The following is a 9722-nucleotide window of genomic DNA, read 5'->3' as shown; positions in this document are numbered from 1 at the left end:
ATCGAGACATCATCAAGACATCTTCGAGACATCTTCGGGACAATCATTGAGACAGACATCATCATCGCACATCATCAAGACACCATCGAGACACCATCAAGTCAGACATCATCAAGACAGACATCATCGAGACATCATCGAGACATCATCAAGTCAGATATCATCAAGACAGACATCATCGAGACATCATCGAGACATCATCAAGACATCGTCAAGACATCATCACGACAGACATCATCAAGACAGACATCATCGAGACATCATTAAGATATCATCAAAACAGACATCATCGAGACACAATCGAGACGTGATCGAGACAGACATTATCAAGACACCATCGAGACATCATCGAGACACCATCGAGACACCATCGAGACATCATCAAGACAGACATCATCGAGACATCATCGACACATCATCAAGACATCATCAAGACAGACATCATCGAGACACCATCGAGACATCATCAAGATATCATCAAGACAGACATCATCGAGACAGACATCATCGAGACACCATCAAGACACCATCGAGACAGACATCATCAAGACATCCTCAAGAAAGACATCATCAAGACATCATCAAGACATCATCGCACATCATCAAGACACCATCGAGACACCATCAAGTCAGACATCATCAAGACAGACATCATCGAGACATCATCGAAACATCATCAAGTCAGATATCATCAAGACAGACATCATCGAGACATCATCGAGACACCATCGAGACACTATCGAGACACCATCATTACATCATTGAGACATCATCGAAACATCATTGAGACAGCCATCATCAAGACAGACATCATCGAGACATCATTGTGAAATCTTCGAGACATCATCAAGACAGACATCAAGACAGACATCATCAAAACAGACATCATCGAGACATCATCGAGACATCATCAAGACAGACATCATCGAGACATCATCAAGACAGACATCATCAAGACATCATCAAGACATCATCAAGACATCATCGGACATCGATACACCATCGAGATACCATCGAGACAGACATCATCAAGACAGCATCAAGACAGACATCATCGAGACATCATCGAGACATCATCAAAACAGATATCATCGAGACATCATCAGGTCATCATCGAGACATCATCAAAACAGACATCATCGAGACATCATCGAGACAGACATCATCGAGACATCCTCGAGGCATCATCGAGACAGACATCATCCAGACATCATCGAGACAGACATCATCGAGACATCATCAAGACAGACATCGTCAAGACAGACATCGTCAAGACATCATCGAGAAATCAATGAGACATCATCGAGACATCATTGATACATCATCGAGACATCATCGAGACTTCATCAAGACAGACATCAGCGAGACTTCATCGAGACAGACATCATCGAGACATCATCAAGACATCATCAAGACATCAAGACATCATCACGACATCATCACGACAGACATTAAGACAGACATCTTCGACACATCATCGAGACATCATCGAGACATCATCGAGACAGACATCATCAAGACGTCATCATGACAGACATCATCAAGACAGACATCATCGAGACATCATCGAGACATCATCGAGACATCAAGACATCATCGAGACAGACATCATCGAGACATCATCAAGACATCATCAAGACAGACATCATCCAGACATCATCCAGACATCATCCAGACATTGAGACATCATCGAGACATCATCGAGACAGACATCATCGAGACAGACATCATCAAGACATCATCAAGACATCATCCAGACAGACATCATCGAGACATCAAGACAGACATCATCAAGACATCATCGGACATCATCGAGACAGACATCATCGAGACATCATCAAGTCAGACATCATCATGACATCATCAAGACCGACATCTTCGAGACATCATCGAGACATCATCGAGACAGACATCATCGAGACATCATTGAGACATCATCGAGACAGACATCGAGACAGACATCTTCAAGACATAATCAAGTCTGAAATCATCATGACATCATCAAGACAGACATCTTCGAGACATCATCGAGACATCATCGAGACAGACATCATCAAGACATCATCAAGACGTCATCGAGACAGACATCGAGACATCATCGAGACATCATCAAGACAAACCTCATCAAGACATCATCGAGACATCAACAAGACAGTCATGATCAAGACAGTCATGATCAAGACAGTCATCATCAAGATATGATCAATACAGACATCATCGAGACATCGTCGAGACATCATCGAGACATCATCGAGACATCTTCGAGACATCATCGAGACAGACATCATCGAGACATCATCAAGACATCATCAAGACAGACATCATCCAGACATCATCCAGACATCATCCAGACATCATCCAGACATCGAGACATCATCGAGACAGACATCATCGAGACAGACATCATCAAGACATCATCAAGACATCATCCAGACAGACATCATCGAGACATCAAGACAGACATCATCAAGACATCATCGGACATCATCGAGACATCATAGAGACATTATCGGATATCATCGAGACATCATCGAGACATCATCGAGACAGACATCATCAAGACATCATCAAGACATCATCGACACAGACATCATCGAGACATCATCAAGACAACGTCAAGACAGACATCATCGAGACATCATCGAGACATCATCAAAACAGATATCATCGAGACATCATCAAGTCATCATCGAGACATCATCAAAACAGACATCATCGAGACATCATCGAGACAGACATCATCGAGACATCCTTGAGGCATCATCGAGACAGACATCATCCAGACATCATCGAGACAGACATCATCGAGACATCATCAAGACAGACATCGTCAAGAAAGACATCGTCAAGACATCATCGAGAAATCAATGAGACATCATCGAGACATCATTGATACATCATCGAGACATCATCGAGACTTCATCAAGACACACATCATCGAGACTTCATCGAGACAGACATCATCGAGACATCATCAAGACATCATAAAGACATCAAGATAAAATCAAGACATCATCACGACAGACATTAAGACAGACATCTTCGACACATCATCGAGACATCATCGAGACATCATCGAGACAGACATCATCAAGACATCATCATGACAGACATCATCAAGACAGACATCATCGAGACATCATCGAGACATCATCGAGATATCAAGACATCATTGAGACATCATCGAGACAGACATCATCGAGACATCATCAAGACATCATCAAGACAGACATCATCCAGACATCATCCAGACATTGAGACATCATCGAGACATCATCCAGACAGACATCATCGAGACAGACATCATCAAGACATCATCAAGACATCATCCAGACAGACATCATCGAGACATCAAGACAGACATCATCAAGACATCATCGGACATCATCGAGACATCATCGAGACATCATCGGATATCATCGAGACATCATCGAGACAGACATCATCAAGACATAATCAAGTCTGACATCATCATGACATCATCAAGACAGACATCTTCGAGACATCATCGAGACATCATCGAGACAGACATCATCAAGACATCATCAAGACATCATCGAGACAGACATCGAGACCTCATCGAGACATCATCAAGACAAACCTCATCAAGACATCATCGAGACATCAACAAGACAGTCATGATCAAGACAGTCATGATCAAGACAGTCATCATCAAGATATCATCAATACAGACATCATCGAGACATCGTCGAGACATCATCGAGACATCATCGAGACATCTTCGAGACATCATCGAGACAGACATCATCGAGACCTCATCAAGACATCATCAAGACATCATCAAGACAGACATCATCGAGACACCATCGAGACATCATCGAGACAGACATCATCGAGACAGACATCATCGAGACACCATTGAGACACCATCGAGACAGACATCATCAAGACATCCTCAAGACAGACATCATCAAGACATCATCAAGACATCATCGCACATCATCGAGACACCATCAAGACACCATCAAGTCAGACATCATCAAGACAGACATCATCGAGACATCATCGAGACACCATCGAGACACCATCGAGACATCATTGAGACATCATCGAGACATCATTCAGACAGCCATCATCAAGACAGACATCATCGAGACATCATCGTGACATCTTCGAGACATCATCAAGACAGACAACAAGACAGACATCATCAAGACAGACATCATCGATATATCATCGAGACATTATCAAGACAGATATCATCAAGACATCATCAAGACATCATCGGACATCGATACACCATCGAGATACCATCGAGACAGACATCATCAAGACAGCATCAAGACAGACGTCATCAAGACACCATCGAGACACCATCGAGACATCAACGAGACATCATCGAGACAGACATCATCGAGACATCATCAAGACATCATCAAGACAGACCTCATCGAGACATCATCCAGACATCATCAAGACATCATCCAGACATCATCCAGACATCGAGACATCATCGAGACAGACATCATCGAGACAGACATCATCAAGACATCATCAAGACATCATCCAGACAGACATCATCGAGACATCAAGACAGACATCTTCAAGACATCATCGGACATCATCGAGACATCATAGAGACATCATCGGATATCATCAAGACATCATCAAGACATCATCGGACATCGATACACCATCGAGATACCATCGAGACAGACATCATCAAGACAGCATCAAGACAGACGTCATCAAGACACCATCGAGACACCATCGAGACATCAACGAGACATCCTCGAGTCAGACATCATCAAAGACATCATAAAGACATCATCAAGACATACATCAAGACAGACATCATCGAGACATAATCGAGACATCATCAAGACATCAAGACATCATTGAGACATCATCGAGACATCATCGAGACAGACATCATCAAGACATCATCGAGACATCATCGAGACATCATCGAGACATCATCAAGACATGATCAAGACAGACATCATCGAGACATGATCAAGACATCATCAAGACATCATCCAGACAGACATCATCCAGACATCAAGACAGACATCTTCAAGACATCATCGGACATCATCGAGACATCATAGAGACATCATCGGATATCATCGAGACATCATCGAGACATCATCGAGACAGACATCATCAAGACATAATCAAGTCTGACATCATCATGACATCATCAAGACAGACATCTTCGAGACATCATCGAGACATCATCGAGACAGACATCATCAAGACACCATCGAGACATCATCGAGACAGTCATGATCGAGACAGTCATCGTCAAGACAGTCATCATCAAGTTATCATCAATTCAGACATCATCGAGACATCGTCGAGACATCATCGAGACATCATCGAGACAGACATCATCGAGACACCATCGAGACATCATCGAGACAGACATCATCGAGACACCATCGAGACATTATCGAGACACCATCAAGACATCATCAAGACAGACATCATCAAGACATCATCGAACATCATCCAGACATCATTGAGACATCATCGAGACATCATCACGACAGACATTAAGACAGACATCTTCGACACATCATCAAGACATCATCGAGACATCATCGAGACAGACATCATCAAGACATTATCATGACAGACATCATCAAGACAGACATCAACGAGACATCATCGAGACATCAAGCCATCATCGAGACATCATCGAGACAGACATCATCGAGACATCATCCAGACATCATCAAGACATCATCCAGACATCATCCAGACATCGAGACATCATCGAGACAGACATCATCGAGACAGACATCATCAAGACATCATCAAGACATCATCCAGACAGACATCATCGAGACATCAAGACAGACATCTTCAAGACATCATCGGACATCATCGAGACATCATAGAGACATCATCGGATATCATCAAGACATCATCAAGACATCATCGGACATCGATACACCATCGAGATACCATCGAGACAGACATCATCAAGACAGCATCAAGACAGACGTCATCAAGACACCATCGAGACACCATCGAGACATCAACGAGACATCCTCGAGTCAGACATCATCAAAGACATCATAAAGACATCATCAAGTCATACATCAAGACAGACATCATCGAGACATAATCGAGACATCATCAAGACATCAAGACATCATTGAGACATCATCGAGACATCATCGAGACAGACATCATCAAGACATCATCGAGACATCATCGAGACATCATCGAGACATCATCAAGACATGATCAAGACAGACATCATCGAGACATGATCAAGACATCATCGAGACATCATCGAGACATCATCAAAACAGACATCATCGAGACATCATCGAGACATCATCGAGACAGAAATCATCGAGACATCATCGAGGCAGACATCATCGAGACAGACATCATCGAGACATCAAGACATCATCAAGACAGACATCATCCAGACATCATCCAGACATCATCGAGACATCATCAAGACAGACATCATCAAGACATCATCGAACATCATCCAGACATCATTGAGACATCATCGAGACATCATCACGACAGACATTAAGACAGACATCTTCGACACATCATCAAGACATCATCGAGACATCATCGAGACAGACATCATCAAGACATTATCATGACAGACATCATCAAGACAGACATCAACGAGACATCATCGAGACATCAAGCCATCATCGAGACATCATCGAGACAGACATCATCGAGACATCATCAAGACATCATCAAGACAGACCTCATCGAGACATCATCCAGACATCATCAAGACATCATCCAGACATCATCCAGACATCGAGACATCATCGAGACAGACATCATCGAGACAGACATCATCAAGACATCATCAAGACATCATCCAGACAGACATCATCGAGACATCAAGACAGACATCTTCAAGACATCATCGGACATCATCGAGACATCATAGAGACATCATCGGATATCATCGAGACATCATCGAGACATCATCGAGACAGACATCATCAAGACATAATCAAGTCTGACATCATCATGACATCATCAAGACAGACATCTTCGAGACATCATCGAGACATCATCGAGACAGACATCATCAAGACAGACATCATCAAGACATCATAAAGAAATCATCAAGACAGTCATGATCGAGACAGTCATCGTCAAGACAGTCATCATCAAGTTATCATCAATTCAGACATCATCGAGACATCGTCGAGACATCATCGAGACATCATCGAGACAGACATCATCGAGACACCATCGAGACATCATCGAGACAGACATCATCGAGACACCATCGAGACATTATCGAGACACCATCAAGACATCATCAAGACAGACATCATCAAGACATCATCGAACATCATCCAGACATCATTGAGACATCATCGAGACATCATCACGACAGACATTAAGACAGACATCTTCGACACATCATCAAGACATCATCGAGACATCATCGAGACAGACATCATCAAGACATTATCATGACAGACATCATCAAGACAGACATCAACGAGACATCATCGAGACATCAAGCCATCATCGAGACATCATCGAGACAGACATCATCGAGACATCATCAAGACATCATCAAGACAGACCTCATCGAGACATCATCCAGACATCATCAAGACATCATCCAGACATCATCCAGACATCGAGACATCATCGAGACAGACATCATCGAGACAGACATCATCAAGACATCATCAAGACATCATCCAGACAGACATCATCGAGACATCAAGACAGACATCTTCAAGACATCATCGGACATCATCGAGACATCATAGAGACATCATCGGATATCATCGAGACATCATCGAGACATCATCGAGACAGACATCATCAAGACATAATCAAGTCTGACATCATCATGACATCATCAAGACAGACATCTTCGAGACATCATCGAGACATCATCGAGACAGACATCATCAAGACAGACATCATCAAGACATCATAAAGAAATCATCAAGACAGTCATGATCGAGACAGTCATCGTCAAGACAGTCATCATCAAGTTATCATCAATTCAGACATCATCGAGACATCGTCGAGACATCATCGAGACATCATCGAGACAGACATCATCGAGACACCATCGAGACATCATCGAGACAGACATCATCGAGACACCATCGAGACATTATCGAGACACCATCAAGACATCATCAAGACAGACATCATCGAGACCTCATCAAGACATCATCAAGACATCATCAAGACAGACATCATCCAGACACCATCGAGACCTCATCAAGACATCATCAAGACATCATCGAGGCAGACATCATCACGACAGACATCATCGAAACAGACATCATTGAGACACCATCGAGACATCATCGAGACAGACATCATCGAGACATCATCAAGACATCATCGCACATCATCGAGACACCATCGAGACACCATCGAGACATCATTGAGACATCATCGAGACATCATTCAGACAGCCATCATCAAGACAGACATCATCGAGACATCATCGTGAAATCTTCGATACATCATCAAGACAGACATGAAGACAGACATCATCAAGACAGACATCATCGAGACATCATCGAGACATTATCAAGACAGACATCATCAAGACATCATCAAGACATCATCGGACATCGATACACCATCGAGATACCATCGAGACAGACATCATCAAGACAGCATCAAGACAGACATCCTCGAGGCATCATCGACACAGACATCATCGAGACATCATCAAGACAGACATCATCAAGACATCATCGAACATCATCGAGACATCATCGAGACATCATCCAGACATCATCCAGACATCATCCAGACACTAGCGAGACATCATCGAGACAGACATCATCGAGACACCATCGAGACATTATCGAGACACCATCAAGACATCATCAAGACAGACATCATCAAGACATCATCGAACATCATCCAGACATCATTGAGACATCATCGAGACATCATCACGACAGACATTAAGACAGACATCTTCGACACATCATCAAGACATCATCGAGACATCATCGAGACAGACATCATCAAGACATTATCATGACAGACATCATCAAGACAGACATCAACGAGACATCATCGAGACATCAAGCCATCATCGAGACATCATCGAGACAGACATCATCGAGACATCATCAAGACATCATCAAGACAGACCTCATCGAGACATCATCCAGACATCATCAAGACATCATCCAGACATCATCCAGACATCGAGACATCATCGAGACAGACATCATCGAGACAGACATCATCAAGACATCATCAAGACATCATCCAGACAGACATCATCGAGACATCAAGACAGACATCTTCAAGACATCATCGGACATCATCGAGACATCATAGAGACATCATCGGATATCATCGAGACATCATCGAGACATCATCGAGACAGACATCATCAAGACATAATCAAGTCTGACATCATCATGACATCATCAAGACAGACATCTTCGAGACATCATCGAGACATCATCGAGACAGACATCATCAAGACAGACATCATCAAGACATCATAAAGAAATCATCAAGACAGTCATGATCGAGACAGTCATCGTCAAGACAGTCATCATCAAGTTATCATCAATTCAGACATCATCGAGACATCGTCGAGACATCATCGAGACATCATCGAGACAGACATCATCGAGACACCATCGAGACATCATCGAGACAGACATCATCGAGACACCATCGAGACATTATCGAGACACCATCAAGACATCATCAAGACAGACATCATCGAGACCTCATCAAGACAT

Source organism: Conger conger, chromosome 8, assembly GCF_963514075.1.
Source record: "Conger conger chromosome 8, fConCon1.1, whole genome shotgun sequence".
Lineage (NCBI taxonomy): Eukaryota > Metazoa > Chordata > Actinopteri > Anguilliformes > Congridae > Conger > Conger conger.
This window is presented reverse-complemented; position numbering follows the sequence as displayed.